Genomic DNA, 24,089 nt, shown 5'->3' on the forward strand with positions numbered 1-24,089 from the left:
TCAGGATCAGATGAGTTATTCTAAGTCTTCCCTCTACTCAGGAATGTGCCAGAAGTATCAAAAATTGCAAACATAACAGCTTTGTGCAAGAAGGTTAGAAGGATAGGCTTAATTACAAAGCAGCCAATTTAACTTCAGTAGTGGAGAAGCTTCTACAGATAATCATTCAGGATAAAATTAGTTGTCACAAGGAGAAAAGAAAATGATGTTAGAGTATAAAGAGCCAGCATGGACCCCTAAAGAGAAAAGTGATCAACTAACTTGGGAGTTTTTTTGAAAATGGTAACAGAAAAGGGTCAGTGATGGCAATTCTGATGATGTAGCATACAACCTTCAAGAATACGTTTGCTATAATGCTCAAGGAAAGTTAAAAATAATAAAATTTAAAAAGGACAGTAGCAACTTGGAAATAAAATTGGTTACGTGATAGGAAAGTGGTCAATTAAATATTTTTCAGGCTGGAAGATCTGGAGTCACACTTTTCCTGACACAAAAAGTGTGGATCTTGACATGCAGGGGGCAATTTCAAAGTTTTCAGATGATACTAAACTTAGAATTATAAAATGCAGAGGATGACAGTGTGGGACTCCTAAAGGACACTGACAAGTTGGTACACTGGATAGAGCGGTGATGGATGAAATTAAATGCAGAGAAGTGGGAGGAATATTGGAGAGACAATACAAGTAGTACATTCATTAGGAGCTGCTGGAGCATGGGAACCTGGTTATATGAGCACATTCTGCTTTAGTGGTGCTGGAAGAGCACAGCAGTTCAGGCAGCATCCAAGTAGCTACTTGGATGCTGCCTGAACTGCTGTGCTCTTCCAGCACCACTAATCCAGAATCTGGCTTCCAGCATATGCAGTCATTGTTTTTACCCTATATGTGAGCACAAATCACTGAAGGAGACAAGATAGTTTGAGAGAGCAATAATAGAGCATACAGATTCCTGAGCTTTATTAACAGAATCTAAAACAAGGTGGTGATGTCAAACTGTAAAAGACAGGTTAGACCACAGCTGGAATATAGTGTACAATTCTGGGTGCCATTTTATAGAAGATATGTGAACACACATCGGTTCCAAGGTAAGAGACTTCAGTTAAGAGGATACACTGAGAAAATTGAAACAGATCACCTTGTAGAGAACAAAGCAAAGAGGTGGTCTGATGGAAGGTTTCAAAATCAGAGGTTGAATAGTATAGGCAGGGACAAACTGATCACACAAGAATGCACAAGAGATCACAGATTCAAAGCAAAACAACCTGCAAAGGAGGACGAGGGGTAGTTCAGATAGTTGGGACAGTTTGTAGTGAGAGACACAGGAGGGTATTGGTGGAGAGGGACTGAATGGGTCTGTTGAAAAGCAGCTGAGGACCTGTAGGCAGCATGTTATATGCAGACAGACAATTAATTCCAAAACCAATGGCTCAGATCTAAGCTCTTCAGTCCACTGTAGTGGACAATTAACTTTCCAAGGAGGCTACAAATATGACGACCCTAAAGAATAGAGGAGTCAAAAATGGTGAGTTAAAAAGGGTGAACTGCAGCAGATACATGGGAACACCATCATCTGTAAGTTCTCCTCCAAGATACTTAACATGTTGACTTGGAAATAAACCACTCTTCTTTGTGTCACTATCAGAATTATGGATGGGCAACAAATTGCAGCTAGCCCAACTGCAATGCTCATATCAAATTTAATTTAATCCCTCAAATGATTTCAATGATTTGTTCACTCCTATCCTGCAAGCATTCAATCTTGCTTCCTTAAAAGGAAGTACGTTAGTCATTCAATGCTCTGGCACCACAACCAGTGAACACAGGAAAGGGATGGTCAGATCTGGTGCTTCCCCCTCAAAAGATGTTTCTTTGAACACCCTGAAGTACCATATACATAGAAACCTCAATTAATCAAGATTCCTCTGAACTTGGACCCTGGCAATTTATCAATTTTCGTTGATAATTCCTCTTTTCCATTTGATCGTATCCATTGTTTCATACCTTAACCACATTAATCTTCTTCATTGCTTCCTTTCAGACAGATGGAAAACATTCAATAAGATCCACCTTTTAAATCTTTCATCAGCCTGACTCTTAGTTTATTTTAAGAGGACAACTAAAGTGAGTGGATTTAGGAAGACATTTTCTATTCAGCCCTGCCCTTTTCAAGCCACACCTATCATGTGGATCTGCAGTTAATCAGTTTCATTAACTCCACTCTTCCTAATCACATGTGGACACTAAAACGTGAAAATTCCGTGTCACTGTCCATCTGAATTCCTAAATTTTATTTGTTCTGTATTGTTTCCTTAGTCCTCAGCAATCGGGGAGAACTTCGTCCAACAGCCCCACATGGACTCGTCCCCTATATTCAAATACTGTACAACCTGCCACACCCAGACATATCACATCATCTACACAAACAATCCCAACGTCACAACTATTTAAAGTCCTCCCTCTGCAGCATTTTCCCAGTAACTTACACGCATCCTACCCAGTTCCTTTCTACAATAACCACGAAAGTGATATCCACGAAAAACCTGGTGTGGTTTCAGGTGTCAAACCATTAGGTCCACATCCCCGCCCTTCAACCATTAAAAGCAAAAAAGGAAATCCAACACGATGTGGACTGCACCATTTCACTCATTGGTCATTCGACGGGCTGCCAAGAGAGCCCAATGCTTTAGGGAAGGCCTCTATAAACTCTACCACGCCATTAGCCAACACGAGGACCCGGACCAGCCATTAAATAACACCTCGCTCCCGGCGATAAGTGCAGCGTAGCCGGGCCTTCGTGAGCCGAAGGGTGTTGTGACCAGTCTAGGTGGGATAGGTGACAGTTGGGCCAGTCAGCCGGCCTGGCGTGTTCCTCGCAGCCAGCCCCACGGCGAGCAACCGTTCACTTACTGAGCCCTCGCCTCCGTTTGGCGCGGTTTACACACTCACGTGGCCTCTCCCCCCCTCGCACCCACCTCCAGCGAGATCACGTGGCTACAGGCACAGCGCCCACCCCAACCACCTGACGCACGGCTACGTGCCCATTGTGACGCGGGAACGTAATGGAACCCGGGCCCACCACGAGACCCTCACCAAGCGGAACCGCAACCTGCGAGTGAACCGTGTCCAGTGGCGGACCATAAGAAGCGGGACCCAAATGCTTCCTACTTCCTCCTGTTACTTTACCCATTCCCTCCCCCCTACCCAATAAAACATTATGGGGGGATTTTGAGCGCAAAACAAAATGACGATGTACCAACTTTCTTAGAGTCATTAAAAAGTAGCTTATTTGTAACATTTTTTAATTACCTGTTAATAATGTTCTACAACTTCATGCAGTTTTTTAAAATAGTTGTAATTACTTTTATGTATGAACTGCAGCATATATTTAGTCAAAGTTCTAACGCAATAAAGCATGAAAGCAAAATAGACCAAGGCATAAAATTTAAACTATCAGCGACTAAGATTTAAATTCATACCTTCTCGAAATAGTTCAGACGAAATATAATAACATAGATAACAATCGCAAATAGCTACTTAAAATCAATCGATTACAATACGAGGAAAAGGTCTCCAAGATAAGCAGGGTCAAATATTTCGCTGAAGCGAGAAGTTAATCGATTATGCTTCCACCAAATTCCCTGTAAGAATCAACCAACCTGGGTCCACCACTTACCTTCTCGTATAGCACAGTCTTTAAAGAAACCACAATTTCTGCCTTTGCAAACTGCCTGGATGTTCTCACCTTTAAGTACAGGCTGAAAACAAACCGCACATTTCCGGTGGGTCCTAAACTCTCCAGGCTTATGAAGGAAAGCATGCATCCCTGATCTAAATATTTATTTAGGAGGAATAGTCTCTTTTGAATGCTAATCGTGCTTTCTTGACATTGGTGTTTGCATATTGCTAACACTAGGTGGGGCACACGAATAATATTACAACATCGAACCAATAGTATTACAACACCGTACGAATTACACTCAAAATTACTAAACTCTCTTTTGACAAAATATTGCATAAAATATGGAAAAACGGGAAATATAAAACAAACAGTCCCATTGTTACTGCACTAATTTGAGAATGTTTTGACTATATATTATTTAAACGAGGTGTCCTTTCCCTAGGGTGGTGAATTTCAAGACGAGAGGGCATATTTTTAAAGTGAGAGGAGAAAGATATTTTAAAAGGGGGCATTTTTTAAAATACAGTCAAGGATGCTCTCTGGGCGGTCCGAAACCTGTTGATCTTCCAGCTGAAGGAGTTGACCCCGACTGAGTGTTGCAGACTGGCACATTCCAAGGTCCAAGACTACGTGTTGAGGGACGCACTGAAGCTTGGGGCAGCTGCCGCCAAGGCGTGGTGGGGAAAGACCACCGTGTAAGATCGGCCTGCCTAAAGAAGAACAGGGGGCCCATGCGGACGTTTTTTTGGGCTCTGCTGATGCCTCAGCCAAATATATGCATAAGATTGAGAAATGCACAGACCTGTATATGACATAGATAAATTCTGAGCTGTGTTTGTAAATGTTGACATATGTATGGCATGACCAATGTACAGACCATCAAATCATTTTATGAATAAAGTATATTTTTGATATTAAAAAAAATTTTTTAAATACAGGGGCCAAGGTCAACCAAAGCAAGAGCGAGGCCATGCTCTTTGGGAACTGGGCCGACCAATCCTTCATCCCCTTCACCATCAGGACTGACCACCTGAAAGTGCTGGGTATTTGGTTTGGAGGGTCTGGGGCGTGCGCCAAGTCTTGGGGGGAGCATATCAAGAAAGTGAGGCAGAAACTGGGCAGATGGAAGCTACGGTCGCTCACCATCGCAGGTAAAAACCTGGTCATCAGGTGTGAGGCACTTTCAATGTTGTTATATGTGGCACAGGTCTGGCTTATTCCCAGAATCTGTGCTATCGCAGTCACCCGGGCCATCTTCCATTTTGTATGGAGATCAAAGATGGCCAGGGTCCAAAGGGACTCGATGTACAAAGCTCTGGACAACAGGGGAAAAAACACACCAAAACCACCCTCACTTTTGATGGCCACCTTTGTGAGTGGCTGCATCAAGCTGTGCGTGAATCCCTGGTACGCAAACACAAAGTGTGACTACGTACTGAGGTTCTGCCTGTCCCCGGTGTTGCAAAGGATGGGCCTGGCCTCGTTGCCGTGAAATGCTCCAAGTAGTTGGACTGTTCTGTATCACCTATCCTTCGTAGAGAAATTTATGAAGAAAAACACCTTTGACCACAAGTCCATCAGGAAGTGGTCAGCACATAGTGTCCTTGAGACCCTTCTGGGAAAAGGAGAGGGCGGATCCTGTTGAGCGCTTCCCTGGGCAGACTGTCAAAGTAATTTGGCAGAATGCCTCATCGCCAGAACTTTCCAACAAGCACCAAGACATGACTTGGCTGGTGGTGAGAAGGGCTCTGCTGGTGAGATCCTTCATGCATGCCCAGACTCTCTGCCCCACTGCAGCATCTGCAGTCCTTGTTTTTCCCTCCCCGACTGAGTGTTGGGGACTGGCAGATTCCAAGGTCCAGGACTACGTGTTGAGGGACGCGCTGAAGCTTGGGGCAGCTGCTGCCAAGGCGCGGTGGAGAAAGACCACCGTGTAATGTCTGTCTGCCAAAGAAGAACAGGGGGCCCACTCAGAAAGGGGGCTCCACTGATGCCTCAGCTAAATGTATGGATAGTAAACGTACAGACCTGTATATACAAATGATTAATTCCAATCTCTGTATTGCAAAGAAATAGAATGTTTACATATGTATGGCATGACCAATTGTACAGATCATCAAAATATTTTTATACAGGATTTAGTTTATGTGTGGAATGAAGTTCCTGAGGAAGTGGAGGATGCAGGACCAGTTAGAATGTTTAAAAGACAATTTTTGGGGATGGCTGTTATTGGACTGGGGAGTACAAAGTTTAAAAATCACATATCAGGTTATTAGTCCAACAGGTTTATTTGGAAGCACTAGCTTTCAGATCATTGCTCCTTCATCAGGTGGTTGTGGAGTAATAGATCGTAGGACACAGAATTTCTAGCAAAGGTTTCGTGTGATGTAGCTGAAATTATATATTGAAAAATACCTAGATTCTTTGTTAAGTCTCTCATCTTTTAGAATTAACCTGTTGGTTTCAGCTTTTTCATATGTAAATCGCAGAACTCTTGTAAAGTTACATTCTCAAGTGAGCTTTAACAATGTCATGTCAGCCCAGATAATGTTTTGAAGGTGTGAGGTGCCCTGTGTGAGACTGTCTGTGCCACAATGTTCAGATTGATTCTAATCTAAAAAACGGATTTACTGAATCTTACATGGATTCATGCAGTCTTTGAGCAAAATAAAATGTAATTCTCACACCGTCAATGCATTATCTGGGCCGACATGACACCAACTGTTAAAGTTCATTTGATAATGTAACTTTAAAATAGTTCTGTGATCTACATTCGAAAGAACTGAAATCAACATGTTCATTCTAAAAGATAAGAGATTTAACAAATAATCCAGGTTATTTCCAATATATAATTTCAGTTATGTCACACTGTAAACTTTTGCTATAAATTCTGTGTTTTATAATCTTATAATCCACAACCACCTGATGAAGGAGCAGTGCTCCGAAAGCTAGTGCTTCCAAATAAACCTGTTGGACTATAACCTGGTGATTTGTGATTTTTAACTCAAAAGACTTTTGATTAAGTACATGAATAAGAAATATTTGAACGGATATGGGCCAATCATAGGCAAGTGGGACTAGTTTAGTTGGGATTATGATCAGCATGGACTGGTTAGACTGAAGGGTCTGTTTCCATACTGTCTGACTCTCTGACTTATATAAATTACTAAGTAGTTATTAAAGAAAGAATTGATTATGTATTACAGTGGCTCAGTGGTTAGCTATACTACCTTGTAGCTCCACAGCATTGGATTCGATTCCATCCTTGGTTGACTGTGTCAAGTTTGTACGTTCCCCTTAAGTCTGCATAGGTTTCTGCTGGGTACTCTGATTTTCTCCCACAGTCCAAAGTATGATTCTATATGCAGATTGGGTGGATTGGCCATCTAACTTGTCTGTAGTGTCTAGGAGATTGGTGGGATGGAAGGTGAGAATCAGAGGACCTGATGTGTAAGGTGTGCTTTCTCCTTGTAACCCTTAATCCCCTTACTAATCAAGACCTATCTATCACTGTCTTAAATACATTCAATAAGTTGGCTTGCCTTCTGTAGCACTCAGTTCCACACATTCACCAATCCTCCAGCTGAAGGCTATTCCAACTTATCTCAGTATTATTAACTCGTGGGACATCAGCATTCCTGGCTGGGCCAACATTGATAGTCCATCTCTTGTTGCCCTCGAGGAGGTAATGGTGATCTGTTTTTTTGAATAGCTGCAGTCCCAATCTTGTATGTAAACCCACAATACCCTTAAGAAGGAAATTACAGGATTTTGACTCAGTGACAATGAAAGAATGGTGATATATTTCCAAGTTTAAAGGGTCACCCCTTCACTCTGAAGCTGTGCCATTCAGTGCTATTCTCTCCAACTAGTAGAAACATCTCCACATCCAGGTATTTCAGTATTTTGTAAGTTTCAATGAGATTTCCCTCAGCTTTCTAAACTCAATTTGAGTAGAGATCCAGACTCGTCAACTGTTCCTCATATGACAAGTCCTTCTTCCCCAGGATCATTCTTGTAAGCACTCTCTGGCCCCCTCCAAACCCAATACATCCTTCCTTTAATATGGGAGCCAAAAGAGCTTACAACTGACCATGGCCTTAAATAGTCTCAATAGCACACCTCTGCTCTTGTATTTTAACCCTCTTAAAAGCTCATTTTCCCTGGAGCATCAGAAACTGTGAGTGACCTTAGAGAGGTTTATAAAAGCATGCATAAGGTAAATAGAAAAGATATTTTCCCTGGGGTGGGGGAGTCTAGAACTAGAGAGTACGTATAGGATGACAGGGGAAAGATATAAAAGGGTCCTAAGGGGCAGAGGTTGGTGCGTGCAAGGAATGAGCTGCCAAAGAAAGCTGTGTAGGCTGGTACGATTGCAACATTTAAAAGGTTAAAAATCACACAACACCAGGTTATAGTCCAACAGGTTTAATGACAATCACCTGATGAAGGAGCGTCGTTCTGAAAGCTAGTGTGCTTCCAATTAAACCTGTTGGACTATAACCTGGTGTTGTGTGATTTTTAACTTTGTACACCCCAGTCCAACACCAGCATCTCCAAATCATAACATTTAAAAGGCATCTGGATGGAAATATGAATAGGAAGGGTTTAGAGGGATATAGGCTATGTGGTGAAAAATTGGACGAGATTAATTTAGGATATCTGTTCAACATGGACGAGTTGGCCCGTACGGTCTGTTTCTGTGCTGGTTATCTTTATGACTCTAAATGCTAATATTGTATTTGCCTCCGTAACTGCTAACTGAGAGAAAGTGAGGACTGCACATGCTAGAGATCAGAGTCAAAGAGTGTGGTCTTGGAAAAGCACAGCAAGTTAGACAGCATTCGAGGAGCAGGAAAGTCGATGTTTCAGGCATAAGCCCTTCATCAGAAATGAAGCTTGTGGGTGAAGAGGGCTGAGAGATAAATGGGAGGAGGGTGAGGATTGGGGGAAAGTAGCTGGGAAAGCGATAGGTAGATGAAGATGGGAGTGATGGTGATAGGTCGGAGAGGAGGGTGGAGCGGATAGGTGGGAAGGAAGATGGACAGGTAGGACTAGTCAAGAGGGCGGCGCTGAAGTTTGGGACTGGGATAAGGTGGGGGGAAGGGTAATGGGGATCCTGGTGAAATCCACCTCGATCCCATGTGGTTGGAGGATCCCAAGGCGGAAGATGAGACGTACTTTCTCCAGGCATTGGGTGATTAGGGTTTGGTGATGGAGGATGCCCAGGACCTGCATGTCCTTGGCAGAGTGGGAGGGGGAGTTAAAGTGTTCAGTTACAGAATGGTGGGATTGGTTAGTGTGGGTGTCCTAGAGATGAAGGACTAATGCCCGAAACGTTGACTCTTCGGCTTCTTGGATGCTGCCTGACGTGCTGTGTTTTTTAGACCACACTAACTGCTAACTGAACCTGCATTTAACTGAATCCTGAATGACAACTCCTAAGTCCCTTTGTGCTTCAGATTTCTGAAGCATTTTCCCATTAGAAAATGGTCTATTCTTGCTACCTCCACACTTTCCCATATTGTATTCCATCTGCCAATTCTTTTCCCACTCTCCTAGCCTTTGTAAGTCATTATACAACTTATTGGTTCCTCAAGCTGTCTGTTTTTCCACCTACCTTTGTGTCATCTGCAAACTTAGCAACAATGTCCTTAGTTCGTTTGTCCAGTTTGTTATTGTGTAATGTTGTGGTCCCAACACTGATCACAGCAAAACTCCACTCATCACCACAGCTATCCTGAGATAGACTCCTTTATCCCACTCTCTGCCTTCTGCCAGTCAGCCAATCATCTATTCATTCCAGTACCTTGCCCCTAATACCATGGTTCTTATTTGATTTAGCAGCCTCCTCTTGTGAAAGGCCTTCTGGAAATCCAAGGACATCACATCCACTCATTCTCCTTTGTCTAATTTTATCATTACCTCCTCAGGAAAATTCTAACAGATTTGTCAGACATGACCTCCCCTTGATGAAGCTGTGTTAATGCAGCCTGATAGCATCTCTTCCTTAAATCTTACCAATGATCAAGGTCAGACCAACTATTCTCCAATTTTCCATATTCTGCCTCCCACACTTCTTAAATAGGGGCATTATATTAGACATTTTCCAGTCCTCTGAGACCCTCCCCAACTCTCATGATTCCTGAAAAATCATCACCAATGCCTCCACAATCTTCTCAGCTATCTCCTTCAGAATTATGGGTGCAGTCCATCTTGTCCAGGTCATTTATCCACTTTCAGTCCTTTCAACTTCCCTTGCATCTTCGACTTAGTTATGGCCACTACATTCACCTCTGCCCCCAACTCTCTTCAAGTTCTGCTATGCTGCTAGTGTCTTCCACAGTGAAGCCTGATACGAAATACCTAGTCAGTTCTTCCACCATTTCTTTGTTCCCCATTACTGCTTCTCAAGCCTCATTTTCCAATGTCCATTCTTGCCTCTTTCTTACTTTTGATATATCTAAAAAAACTCTAGCTTTCTTTTATATTACTAGCCAGCTTACCCTCATGCTTCATTTTCTCCCCGTTATTGCTTTTTTTGTCTTATCCTTTGCTTCTCAAACCTGTGTCTTCCCATTAATCTTCACTACATCAGATGCTTTTCATTTTGCTTTAATGCTGTCCATGACTTCCCTTGTCAGTATAGTCACCTCATCCTCCCCTTGCTATGTTTCTTCTTCCTTGGATCATTGGAATCTCTTCTGGGGTAGAAGTGACCTGTACAAGAAAGACGGATTGCACCTGAATTAGAAGAGGACTAATATACTGGCAGGGAAATTTGCTAGAGCTGCTCTGGAGGATTTAAACTATTAAGGGGTGGGGGTGGAACCCAGGGAGATAGTGAGGAAAGAGATCAATCTGAGACTGGTACAGTTTAGTAAAGAAGTGAGTCAACAAGTCAGGGGAGGCAGGGACAAAGCAGAGAACAAGGTAGGACTGATAAATTAAACTGCATTTATTTCTATGCAAGAGGCTTAACAGGGAAGGCAGATGAGCACAGGGCATGGTTAGGAACATGGGACTGGGATATCATAGCAATTACAGAAACATGGCTCAGGGATGGACAGGATTGGCAACTTAATGTTCCAGGATACAAATGCTACAGGAAGGACAGAAAGGGAGGAAAGAGAGGAGAGGGAGTGGTGTTTTTGAGAAGGAAAGCATTGCAGCTGTGCTGGGGGAGGATATTTCCAGAAATACATCTAGGGAAATTATTTGGTTGGAACTGAGAAATAAGAAAGGGATGATCACCTTATTGGGATTGTATTATAGACCCCTAATAGTCAGAGGGAAATTGAGAAACAGAATTGTAAGGAGATCTCAGTTATCTGTAAGAATATTAGGGTGGTTATGGTCGGGGATTTTAACTTTCCAAAGATAGACTGGGACTGCCATAGCGTTAAGGGTTTAATGGAGAGGAATTTGTTAAGTGTGTACAAGAAAATGTTCTGATTCAATATGTGGATGTACCTATTAGAGAAGGTTCAAAACTTGACCTACTCTTGGGAAATAAGACAGGGTAGGTGACTGAGGTGTCAGTGGGGGAGCACTTTGGGGCCAGCAACCATAATTCTATTAGATTTAAAATAGTGATGGAAAAGGATAGACCAGATCTAAAAGTTGAAGTTCTAATCGGAGGAAGGCTAATTTTGACCGTATTAGGCAAGAACATTCAAAAGCTGATTGGGGGCAGATGTTTGTAGGTAAAGGAACGGGTAGAAAATGGGAAGCCTTCAGAAAAGAGATGACGAGAGTCCAGAGAAAGTATATTCCTGTTAGGGTGAAAGGAAAGGCTGGTAGGTGTAGGGAATGCTAGATGACTATAGAAGTTGAGAAGTTGGTTAAGAAAAAAAAGAAAGTATAATCAAGTATAGACAAGATAGATTGAATGAATCCTGAGAAGAGTATAAAGGAAGTAGGAGTATATTGAAGAGGGAAATCAGAAAGACAAAAAGGGGACATGAGATAGCTTTGGCAAATAGGTTTAAGGAGAATCCAAAGGGTTTTTACAAATACATAAAAGACAAAAGTGTAACTAGGGAGAGAATAGGACCCCTCAAACATTGGCAAGGCAGTCTTTGTGTGGAGCTGCAGGAAATGGTGGAGATACTGAACGAGTATTTTGCATCAGTGTTTACTGTGGAAAAGGTCATGGAAGAAATAGAATGTCGGGAAATAGATGGTGACATCTTCAAAAATGTCCATATTACAGAGGAGGAAGTGCTGGATGTCTTGAAACACATGAAAGTGGATAAATCCCCAGGACCTCATCAAGAACCTTTAAAAGTAGTAATTTCCGGTTTACTCACGATGCCAAACTCAAACAAGGGAAGGAACAAAAAGTGAGAGGAGATAAATCAGTGGCTGTTGTTCAGAGATTCAGGTTTTTGGTAATTGGAATATCTTTTGGGATAGAAAAGACCTGTTCAAAAAGGATGGGTCTAACCTAAACTGGAAAGGGACCAATACTTAGCAGGAAGGTTTGCTCGTTCCTCAAGGGAGATTTTGTTCTGATAGAAAGGGGGAGTGGAGGAATTCTAAGTAGCAGTATAAACAGAAGAATTGATGGGAAAGGTTCAGAATGTGAGGAGAGCACGTTAATTCGAAAAGAAAGACGAGAGAGTCAGGAATATGTAGTAACTCCAAAGAATTAAATTGCATTTATTTCAATGCAAGAGTAAGACTGATGAACTGAGGGCATGTTTAAGAAAATGGGATTGGGACATCATGGCTATTACAGAAACTTGGCTGAGAGATGGACAAGACTGGCAGCTTAATGTTCTGGGTTTTATATGCTATTAGGAGGATAGAAAAAGAGGCAAGAAAGGAGAGGGAATTTTTAATTAAGGAATAACTAAGAAAGATATTTCTGAAAAAAATCATCTGTGAAAATATGAGCAGAAATTACAAATAAAGGACAAATCACTTTGATGGGATTGTATTACAGGACCCCCCAACAGTAAGAGGGAAATCTCAAATATATGTGAATATATTAGCATTGTAATAATGGGGGATTTAAATTTTCCAAACAGTGACTGGAGCTACAATAGTGTTAAAAGTTTGGATGGTGAAGTGTTTGTCAAAAGTGTTCAAGTAAATTTTATTTATCAATATATGGATGCTGCTGCTAGAGAATGAGCAAAACTAGACCTTCTTTTGGGCAATAAGACAGGACAGGTGACTGAATTCAAAGTAGAGAACACTTTAGGTCGAGCAATCATAATTCTGTTAGTTTCAAAATGGTTATGGAAAAGAATAAGCCTTCCAGAAAAGTTAAAGCTTTTAACTGGAGTAAGGCAAACTTTAATGGTATCAGACAAAACTTTCAAAAGTTGACTGGAGTAGACTGTTCATGGGTAAAAGGACGTCTGACAAGTGGGAGGCCTTCAAGAGTGTGATGACAAGAGTTCAGAGGCATTACATTCCTGTTTGAGTGAAGGATAAGGCTGGTGAGATTAAGGAACAATGATGAAGAAAGATATTATGGTTCTAGTCAAGAATAAAAGAGCATCTTATTTTAGTATAAACAACTCAGTTCAATTGAAGCTCTTAATATAAAGAATTTCAGGGCATTCTTAAGAAAGAAATCAGGAAGGCCAAGAGGGGATATGAGATATCATTGGTAGATAAGGTTAAGGTTAATCCAATGAAACTCTACAAATACACGAAGAGCAAAAGGGTAACTAGAGAAAGAGGATAGGGCCTTTTAAAGATCAAGGGGGTCATCCTTGTGTTGAACACTAGAAGATGGGAAGGATACTGAATGAACATTTCATGTCAGTTTTTACTGTGGTGAAAGAAATGGAGTCTAGAGAATGTAGTGAAATGAACTTTGATGTTTTAAAAATATTTTACACTACAGAAGAGGAAGTTCAGGAGGTCTTAAAGAATGTAAAGGTTTATAAATCTCTGGTGGAGGCCAGTATAATTGCAACATTTAAAAGGCATTTGGATGGGGATATGAAAAGTAAGGGTTTGGAGGGATATGGGCCCGGTGCTGGCAGATGGAATTTGATTGGGTTGGGATATCTGGGCGGCATGGACGAGTCGGACTGAAGGGTCTGTTTCCGTGCTGTATGTCTCTATGACTATGACTAAGTGTACCTGAGAACTCTGTGGGAAGCTAGGGAAGTGACTGCTGGGCCTCTTGCTGAGATATTTGTATCATCAATAGCCACAGGTGAGGTGCTGGAAGACTGGAGGTTGGCTAATGTGGTACCACTGTTTAAGAAGGGTGGTAAGGACAAGCCAGGGAACTATAGGTCAGTGAGCCTGATGTCGGTCGTGGGCAAGTTGTTGGAGGGAATCCTGAGGGACAGGTGTACATGTATTTGGAAAGGCAAGGACTGATTAGGGATAGTCAACATGGCTTTGTGCGTGAGAAATCATGTCTCACAAACTTGATTGAGTTTTTTGAAGAAGTAACAAATAGGATTGATAAGGGCAGAGTGGTGGACATGATCGATATAGCCTTCAGTGAGGTGTTTGACAAGATTCTCTATGGGAGACTGGTTAGCAAGGTTCGATCTCGTGGAATACAGAGAGAACTAGCCATTTGGGTATAGAATTAGCTCAAAGGTAGAAGACAGAGGGTGGTGGTGGAGGATTGTTTTTCAGACTGGAGGCCTGTGACCAGTGGAGTGCCACAAGGATCGGTGCTGGGTCCATTACTTTTCATCATTTATATAAATGATTTGGATGTGAGCACAAGAGGTATAGTTAGTAAGTTTGCAGATGACACCAAAATTGGAGATGTAGTGGACAGTGAAGAAAGTTACCTTGGAGTACAACAGGATCTTGATCAGATGGGCCAATGAGACGAGAAGTGGCAGATGGAGTTTAATTTAAATAAATGTGAGGTGCTGCATTTTGGAAAGCAAATCTTAGCAGGACATATACACTTAATGGTAAGGTGCTAGGAAGTGTTGCTGAACAAAGAGACCTTGGAGTGCAGGTTCATAGCTCCTTGAAAGTGGAGTCGCGGGTGGATAGGATAATGAAGAAACCGTTTAGTATGCTTTCCTTTATTGGTCAGAATATTGAGTACAGGAGTTGGGAGGTCATGTTACAGCTGTACAGCCCATTGGTTAGGCTACTGTTGGAATATTGCGTACAATTCTGGTCTCCTTCCTACCGGAAGGATGTTGTGAAACTTGAAAGAGTTCAGAAAAGATTTACAAGGATGTTGCCAGGGTTGGAGGAATTGAGCTATAGGGAGATGCTGAAAAGGCTGGGGCTGTTTTCCCTGGAGCGTCAGAGGCTGAGGGGTGACCTTATAGAGGTTTATAAGGTTATGAGGGGCATGAGTAGGACAAATAAACAAAATCTCTTCCCTGGGGTGGGGGAGTCCAGAACTAGAGGGCATATGTTTAGGGTGAGAGGGGAAAGATATAAAAGAGACCTAAGGGGCAACTTTTCATGTAGGGGGTGGTATGTGTATGGAATGAACTGCCAGAGGAAGTGGTGGAGGCTAGTACAATTGCAACATTTAAAAGGCGTCTGGATGGGTATATGAACAGGAAGGGTTTGGAAGGATATGGGCCAGGTGCTGGCAGGAAGGACTCGACTGAGTTGGGATAACTGGTCAGCATGGATGAGTTGGACCGAAGGGTCTGTTTCCATGCTATACATCTGTATGACCCTATGACTGTGTAACCTAATCTAGTCCAACTTCTGAACACTTGGTCCATATCCCTCTAAACCCTTCCTACTCATATACCCATCCAGATGCCTTTTAAATGTTGTAATTGTACCAACCTCCACCACTTCCTCTGGAGATGATTTTATTAATCCACCATCCCCTGCATAAAAAGTTGCCCTATAGCTGCCCTCTCACCCTCTCTTTTCCCTCTCACCCTAAACCTGTGCCCTGTAGTTTTGGACACCCCACCCCAGGGAAAAGACCTTGTCTATTGACCCTATCCATGTTACTCATGATTTCATGAACTTCTATAAGGTCATCCTCAGCCTCTGATCCTCCAGGGAAAATAGCCCCAGTGCATTCAACCTCTCCCAATGGCTCAAACCCTCCATTCCTGGCAAGATCCTTGTAAATCTTTTCTAACCCTTTCAAGTTGCAGAACATCTCTAGAAGGAAGACCAGAATTTGCACATAATATTCCAAAAGTAGCCTAACCGATGTTCTGTACAGCTGCAACTAACCTCCCAACCCCTATATTCAATGCTCTGTCCAATAAAGGAAAACATATCAAACACTGTTTTTTACTATCTTATCTACCTGTGACTCCACTTTCAAGGAGCTATGAACCTGCACTCCAAGGAGTGTTTGTTCAGCAACACTCCCCAGGACCTTACCATTAAGTGAATAAGTCCTGCTCTGATTTGCCTTTCCAAAATATAGCACCTCACATTTATCTGAATTAAACTCCATCTGCCACTCCTCAGCCCATTGGCCCATTTGATCAAGATCCTGTTGTACTCTGAGGTTACCTTCTTCACTGTCCACTGCACCTCCAAATTTGGTGTCATCTGCAAACTTACTAACTATACCTCTTATGCTCGCATCCAAATCATTTATTTAAATGACGAAAGGCAGTGGACCCAGCACCGCTCCTTGTGGCACTCCACTGGTCACAGGCCTCCAGTCTGAAAAGTAACTGTCCACCACTGTCTGGCTTCTATCTTCCAGACAGTTCTGTATCCAAATGGCTAGTTCTCCCTGTACACCATGAGCTCTAACCTTGCTAACCAGCCTACCATGAGGAACCTTGTTGAAAGCCTTCCTGAAATCCATATGGATCATGTCCACCATTCTGCCCTCGTCAATTCTTTTTGGTACATTCAGCATGGTGTGACCGCCCTGTATCTTTGTGATAGATGGATGTTCCTTGCAAACAAAAGCCTGGTATTACAGCATGACCATTCTGTAAGCCTACAGAATTCCATGCTGATCGTCTGGTCATCAAACTGAACACAAGACCTTTGGTGAAGAGGCATTAAAGTAGCAAACAGTGTGCAACAAGCTGACCATCAGTAAGTTTCACCATAATAAAATAACCATTCCTTTCAGGGCAGTAAGATTTAAGTATCACAACTGGCTATTACTTCTATATATTCATGACTATTTATGCAAAATCATTAGTTCTCACATTTATCCACCATCACTTCACAAGGCTATCTGCCTGCCTTACAACTGCCTTGGCTTCCTCAGCATCCTTAACATCAGGGTTTCTTCCCTCAGCATCTCTGTCAGACTCTACTTCTTCCTCTTCTGAGGAGAAATATGACTGCTCCATTCACCATCTTCAAAGTTCTCACTCTGTCACTGAGCTCGGTTGAGTAATATTCTTACATCTTACAAATGAATAAATAAGAAATAACAAAACCTTTCACTTATGTAAGAGAGCTGCTGTCATACCTCTGTATTTAACAGTTTTCTTGCTTTGCTGATTTTTCACCTTGTCACAACTACACTATCCTCTCACCTTGTTGTTACTGCTCAGCCCCCTTCCACATTCCTAATGAAGGGCTTATGCCCGAAACATCAATTCTCCTGCTCCTCGGTTGCTACCTGATCAGCTGTGCTTTTCTAGCGCAACACTTATTGATTCTGATCTCCAGCATCCACAGTTCTCACTTTCACCTTATTTAAGCTGGGTTCCAAGAAGCCCAAGAAATGCATTTAGCTTTAAATTTAGATTCCAGGGCTAAAATTTCACTCAATTTCCTTCTAATATATGTAAATGGTCAAATCCATTGGTTTCCAACCGCAAATAAACCATGTTAAATGCAGTAGGAAAAAGAGTAAGAGAACAGTCAAACTTGGAAGTGAATGTACTGGTCACACTATAGCTCCATTTTGAAGGATTTCATGAGGGAACTGCAAAACTAGATGGAATTAGTTTAATGTGAGAGGGGAAAGATTTAAAAGGGACCTATAGGGCAACTTTTCCATGCAGAGGGTGGTGTGTGTATGCCAGATGAAGTAGTGGAGACTTGGACAATTAGTCAACATGGACATGTTGGACCAAAGGATCTGTTTCTGTGCTGTACAACTCTGACTCTATAATTGACTCTGACAGTAGAAGAGTCAGAACAATATGTGTGAGATTATTGGATTTTTGGAGGACCCTTCTGACACACATGCAGTTTCTGGTTATGTAACTTGCTACTTACAAATAAATTCTTGGCCAATACGGGTGAAGATTGAACCTACATTTCTCAAAGAGAGGAGTGTAAACTTTTTAATGGAGTTAGGAAGAAAAGCTGTAACAGGAATTGTTACTAATGTGAATTCAGAGACCTAATGAGTAAATATAAAAGTCAAGAGTCTCTTTTCTTTCTGCTGTGTATAGGTCCAAAGTGATTTTAATTATATTAAATTAAAGAAGAGGTACATTTAGATGATGCGGTTCACAATCTCAGGAAGATTCTTCACAGCTGTTGAAGTAGAACCAGAGAATCCCTCCAGTGTGGAAACAGGCCATTCAGCCCAACAAATCCACACTGACCCTCCAAAGAGTATCCCACCCATACCCATTCCCCTACCCTATTATTCGACATTTCCTCTGACTAATGTACCTAACCTACACATCCCTGAACACTACGGACAATTTAGCATGGCCAATTCACCTCACCTGCACATCTTTGGATTGTGGGAGGAAAGAGCTGAAAATGTGTTGCTGGAAAAGTGCAGCAGGTCAGGCAGCATCCAAGGAGCAGGAGAATCGACGTTTCGGGCATGAACCCTTCTTCAGGAATGAGGAAAGTGTATCCAGCAGGCTAAGATAAAAGGTAGGGAGGAGGGACTTGGGGGAGGGGCGTTGGAAATGCGATAGGTGGAAGGAGGTTAAAGTGAGGGTGATAGGCCGGAGTGGGGGTGGGGGCAGAGAGGTCAGGAAGAAGATTGCAGGTTAAGAAGGCTGTGCTAAGTTCGAGGGAATTGACTGAGACAAGGTGGGGGGAGAGGAAATGAGGAAACTGGAGAAATCTGAGTTCATCCCTTGTGGTTGGAGGGTTGCTAGGCGGAAGATGAAGCGCTCTTCCTCCTACCGTCGAGTTGCTATGGTCTGGCGATGGAGGAGTCCAAGGACCTGCATATCCTTGGTGTAGTGGGAGGGGGAGTTGAAGTGTTGAGCCACGGGGTGGTTGGGTTGGTTGGTCCGGGTGTCCCAGAGGTGTTCTCTGAAACGTTCCGCAAGTAGGCGGCCTGTCTCCCCAATATAGAGGAGGCCACATCGGGTGCAGCGGATGCAGTAAATGATGTGTGTGGAGGTGCAGGTGAATTTGTGGCGATATGAAAGGATCCCTTGGGGCCTTGGGGGGAAGTAAGGGGGGAGGTGTGAGCGCAAGTTTTGCATTTCTTGCAGTTGCAGGGGAAGGTGCCGGGAGTGGAGGTTGGGTTGGTGTGGGGTGTGGACCTGACGAGGGAGTCATGGAGGGACTGGTCTTTTCGGAACGCTGATAGGGGAGGGGAGGGAAATATATCCCTGGTGGTAGGGTCCGTTTGGAGGTGGCGGAAATGACAACGGATGAAACGCTGTACATGGAGGTTGGTGGGGTGGTAGGTGAGGACCAGTGGGGTTCTGTCCTAGTGGCAATTGGAGGGGCGGGGCTCAAGGGCAAAGGAGTGTGAAGTGGAAGAGATGCGGTGGAGAGCATCGTCGATCACGTCTGGGGGAATATTGTGGTCTTTGAAGAAGGAGGCCATCTGGGTTGTACGGTATTGGAACTGGTCCTCCTGGGAGCAGATGCGGCGGAGACGAAGGAATTGGGAATATGGGATGGCGTTTTTACAGGGGGCAGGGTGGGAGGAGGTGTAGTCTAGGTAGCTGTGGGAGTCGGTCGGTTTATAGTAAATGTCCGTGTTGATTTGGTCGCCCAAGATAGAAATGGAAAGGTCTAGGAAGGGAAGGGAGGAGTCTGAGATGGTCCAGGTGAATTTGAGGTCGGGGTGGAAGGTGTTGGTAAAGTAGATAAACTGTTCAACCTCCTCGTGGGAGCACGAGGCAGCGCCAATACAGTAATCAATATAGCGGAGGAAAAGGTGGGGGGTGGTGCCAGTGTAGCTGCAGAAGATGGACTGTTCCACATATCCTACGAAGAGGCAGGCATAGCTAGGGCCCATGCGGGTGCCCATAGCTACTCCTTTGGTTTGGAGGAAGTGGGAGGATTGGAAGGAGAAGTTGTTTAGGGTGAGGACCAGTTCAGTCAGTCGAAGGAGGGTGTCAGTGGAAGGGTACTCGTTGGTATGGCGGGAAAGGAAGAAGCGGAGGGCTTTGAGTCCTTTGTGATGGGGGATGGAGGTGTACAGGGACTGGATGTCCATGGTGAAGATAAGGTGTTGGGGACCGCGGAAGCGAAAATCATGGAGGAGGTGGAGGGTGTGGGTGGTGTCCCGAATGTAAGTGGGGAGTTCTTGGACTAAGGGGGACAGGACCGTGTTGAGGTATGCAGAGATGAGTTCGGTGGGGCAGGAGCAGGCTGAGACAATTGGTCGGCCGGGGCAGGCAGGTTTGTGGATTTTGGGCAGGAGGTAGAAACGGGCGGTGCGGTGTTGTGGGACTATGAGGTTGGAGGCGGTGGATGGGAGATCCCCGAGGTGATGAGGTTATGGATGGTCTGGGAGATGATGGTTTGGTGTTGGGAGGTGGGGTCATGGTCAAGGGGGCAGTAGGAGGAGGTGTCCGCGATCTGGCGTTTAGCCTCAGCGGTGTAAAAGTCGGTGCGCCAAACTACTACCGTGCCTCCCTTGTCTGCCGGTTTGATAGCGAGGTTGGGGTTGGAACGGAGGGAATGGAGGGCTGCATGTTCCGAGGAACTGGACCAATCAACCCAACCACCCCATGGCTCAACATTTCAACTCCCCCTCCCACTCCACCAAGGACATGCAGGTCCTCGGACTCCTCCATCGCCAGACCATAGCAACATGACGGTTGGAGGAAGAGCGCTTCATCTTCCGCCTAGCAACCCTCCAACCACAAGGGATGAACTCAGATTTCTCCAGTTTCCTCATTTCCTCTCCCCCCACCTTGTCTCAGTCAATTCCCTCGAACTTAGCACAGCCTTCTTAACCTGCAATCTTCTTCCTGACCTCTCTGCCCCCACCCCCACTCCGGCCTATCACCCTCACCTTGACCTTCTTCCACCTATCGCATTTCCAACGCCCCTCCCCCAAGTCCCTCCTCCCTACCTTTTATCTTAGCCTGCTTGGCACACCTTCCTCATTCCTGAAGAAGGGCTCATGCCCGAAACGTCGATTCTCCTGCTCCTTGGATGCTGCCTGACCTGCTGCACTTTTCCAGCAACACATTTTCAGCTCTGATCTCCAGAATCTGCAGTCCTCACTTTCTCCTGATAGGGTTGTTAAGAAGACATATGGTGTGTTAGCCTTTATTGGTAGAGGGATTGAGTTTTGGAGCCACGAGGTCATGCTGCATCTGTACAAAACTGTGATGTGGCCACACTTGGAATATTGCATCCAGATCTTGTCACCGCATTAGAGGAAGGATGTGGAAGCTTTAGAAAAGGTGCAGAGATTTACCAGGATATTGCCTGATATGGAGGGAAGGTCTTATGAGGAAAGGCTGAGGGACTTGAGGCTGTTTTTATTATAGAGAAGAAGGTTGAGAGATGACTTAATTGAGACATATAAGATAATCAGAGGGTTAGATCGGGTTGACAGTGAGACCCTTTTTCCTCGGATGGTGATGGCTAGCACGAGGGGACATAGATTTAAATTGAGGGGTGATAGATAGAGGACAGATGTCAGAGGTAGCTTCTTTACTCAGAGAATAGTAGTGGTGTGGAACGTACTGCCTGCAACTGTAGTAGACGCGCCAACTTTAAGGGCACCTACCCATATGGATGAAAATGGAATATCGTAGGTTTGATGGGCTTCATATTGGTTCCACCAGTTGGCACAACATCGAGGGCTGAAGGACCTGTACTGCACTGCACTGTTCCATTTTCTAAGTTCTAAGTATGAAGGCATATTCAGTATATAAGGCAGCCTCCTGGCTGCGAAAACACAGATTGATTGCTAACTTAGTCAAACAGCAAGGGATGCTGGGTACATCAGCCAAGTAAAACTCGAAGTCTCAAAACCCAGAAACCAGAAACAAACACAGCAACTAGGTGCTCAAGACATTAGCATAGTGTAAAGGACAGATTCTATCACCTGGATTCTATCATCCTGGATAGACATATCCCATCAACTAAACAAAGAAAGGATGCAGATTAGCAACCAAGAACGACACACTCAAGCCTAAAACAATGGAACAAACATTAACAGGACACTTGACAAATTAACAAAACATTGGTAGCTATTTTTAAGAGGGATAACCAAATCATAGAATTCCCAAAGTGAAAACAAGCCATTCGGCCCAGCAAGTCCACGCAGACCCTCCGTAGAGTATCCCATCCAGACCCATTGCCCTCCCTTATGACTCTACATTTCCCATGAGTAATGCACTTACCTGACACATCTCTGAACACTATGGGCAATTTAGCGTGGCCAATTCACCTAACCTGCACATCTTTGGATTGTGGGAGGAAACCAGAGCACCCGGAGGAAACCCATGCAGACACAGGGAGAATGTGCTAACTCCACACAGACACTTGCCCAACCCTGGAATCGAACTTAAATAAAAACTGAAAGAACTACAGGAGCTGTAAAAAGAAATTGCTGGAAAAGTTCAGCAGGTCTGGCAGCATCTGTGGACAGAAATCAGAGTTTCTGGTCAAGTGACCCTTCTCAGAAGTGAAGGTAGCTAGGAAAATGTAGGTTTATATACAGATGATAGGATGGAGGAGTGGGTAAGGAGTAAATAATAGAAAGGTATGGAGCCCAAAGAGAGCGAAGACCAGTTGGACAAACAAAGGAGTGGATAACAATCTGGCTCGGAGGGTGATAGCTGTTAATCGACTGTTAGTGGCTTCCAATGGATTGTGTGTAATCACAGCTGATATGATATCAAGGACTGGTTTTTGGGGGTTTGGGTAAGGATATGGGAGAGCTCAAGCAAGACATCTTGATTGGCTAAACTATTGATAGATCCAGAAGCTATGGTAAAGTGATGAAAATAGAGCTTATCTGTTGATCAGGAGGTAATGCAAAGTATTGTAAGTTTATGGGGCCAAAGAGGAGTAGAGATAGTCTTGTTTAGTATTAAAGAACATTATAGCATTTTCTAATAAAGGTGAGATTGTTTGGATTGGTACTGGCTTGTTCATAGTGATTTGTGATTTGACTGCTTTGGTGTTGTGAACATTCCTGATGAAGAGCTTATGCCCAAAAGGTCGACTCTCCTGCTCATTGCATGCTGCCTGACATCCAGCATCTGCAGTCCTCACTTTCTCCTAGTTGATTATAACCTTACTGCAAAGCCTCTTCCAAGGATGCCTATCTTGAAGAAGTTCTCCTCTCTCTACAAGGATCTCAGTGAGTCTCTCTCTCACTGCATCCCCCAAGTTATCTCCTTTGCCCTGAAGATTTTCAGCCATGTCCTGAAGCAGACTCTCTAACACAGTCACATCTCCTTCCTCAGCATCTGCCTATGTAACCGACTGATCCTGCACACACTCCAGACTACATTCAGGATTCCTGATCATAGGCTTATGCCTGAAACGTCAATTCTCCTGATCCTCGGATGCTGCCTGACCTGCTGTGCATTTCCAGCACCACACTCTTGACTCTGATTTCCAACATCTGCAATTCTCACTTTCTCCTCCCTGCTTTGGTATTTAGATTAGATTACTTACAGTGTGGAAACAGGCCCTTCGGCCCAACAAGTCCACACCGACCCTCCGAAGAGCAACCCACCCAGACCCATTCCCCTACATTTACCCCTTCATCTAACACTATGGGAAATTTAGCATGGCCAATTCACCTAAACTGCACATTTTTGGGCTGTGGGAGGAAACCGGAGCACCCGGAGAAAACCTACACAGACACGGGGAGAATGTGCAAACTCCACACAGACAGTTGCCTGAGGTGGGAATTGAACCCGGGTCTCTGGCGCTGTGAGGCAGCAGTATATTGTGGGACATCTGAGCAAATTCAATCATAACATTCTGGTTGGAGTTGTCAAAGTTTAAGGAGAGACTAGACAATAGTGTACAAGTTCATAGAACCATGAGTGTCAGTACAGGTGTAAAGGCTGGTGAAGAAAGCATCTGAGCTGCTCATAGAACAAAGAACAGTACATCACAGTTCAGGCCCTCTGGCCCTTGATATTGTGCCAACCTTTTATCCTACTCTAGGATCAAACTAAACTACATACCCTACATTTTACCATCATCCATGTGTCTATCCAGCAGTCTGTGTGGAGTTTGCACATTCTCCCTGTATCTATGTGGGTTTCCTCTGGTAACTCTGGTTTCCTCCCATGGTCCAAAGATGTGCAGGTTAGGTGAATTGGCCATGCTAAATCGCCCATAATGTTAGG

The 24,089-nt window shown here is 43.8% G+C and overlaps 1 protein-coding gene across 10 annotated transcripts in view; it reads right to left on the minus strand.

The window, feature by feature from the left end:
- The window catches only part of ddx4 (DEAD (Asp-Glu-Ala-Asp) box polypeptide 4), a 132,365-nt gene that overhangs the window by 93,449 nt on the left and 14,827 nt on the right, over positions 1-24,089 (minus strand). For 6 of the 10 annotated variants that reach the window (XM_072571519.1, XM_072571511.1, XM_072571414.1 and 3 more), the window contains exon 1: positions 3,673-3,885. The exons of 1 other annotated variant lie outside the window; for it this stretch is intronic. The gene's annotated coding sequence lies outside the window, so the exon portion shown is untranslated. Of the gene's footprint in view, positions 1-2,906; positions 2,950-2,971; positions 3,081-3,672; positions 3,886-24,089 lie in introns of those variants that run through there. 3 more of the 10 variants (XM_072571485.1, XM_072571495.1, XM_072571477.1) reach the window with 3 other exon arrangements.

This window comes from Chiloscyllium punctatum, chromosome 1 (genome assembly GCF_047496795.1).
Source record: "Chiloscyllium punctatum isolate Juve2018m chromosome 1, sChiPun1.3, whole genome shotgun sequence".
Taxonomy (NCBI): Eukaryota; Metazoa; Chordata; class Chondrichthyes; order Orectolobiformes; family Hemiscylliidae; genus Chiloscyllium; species Chiloscyllium punctatum.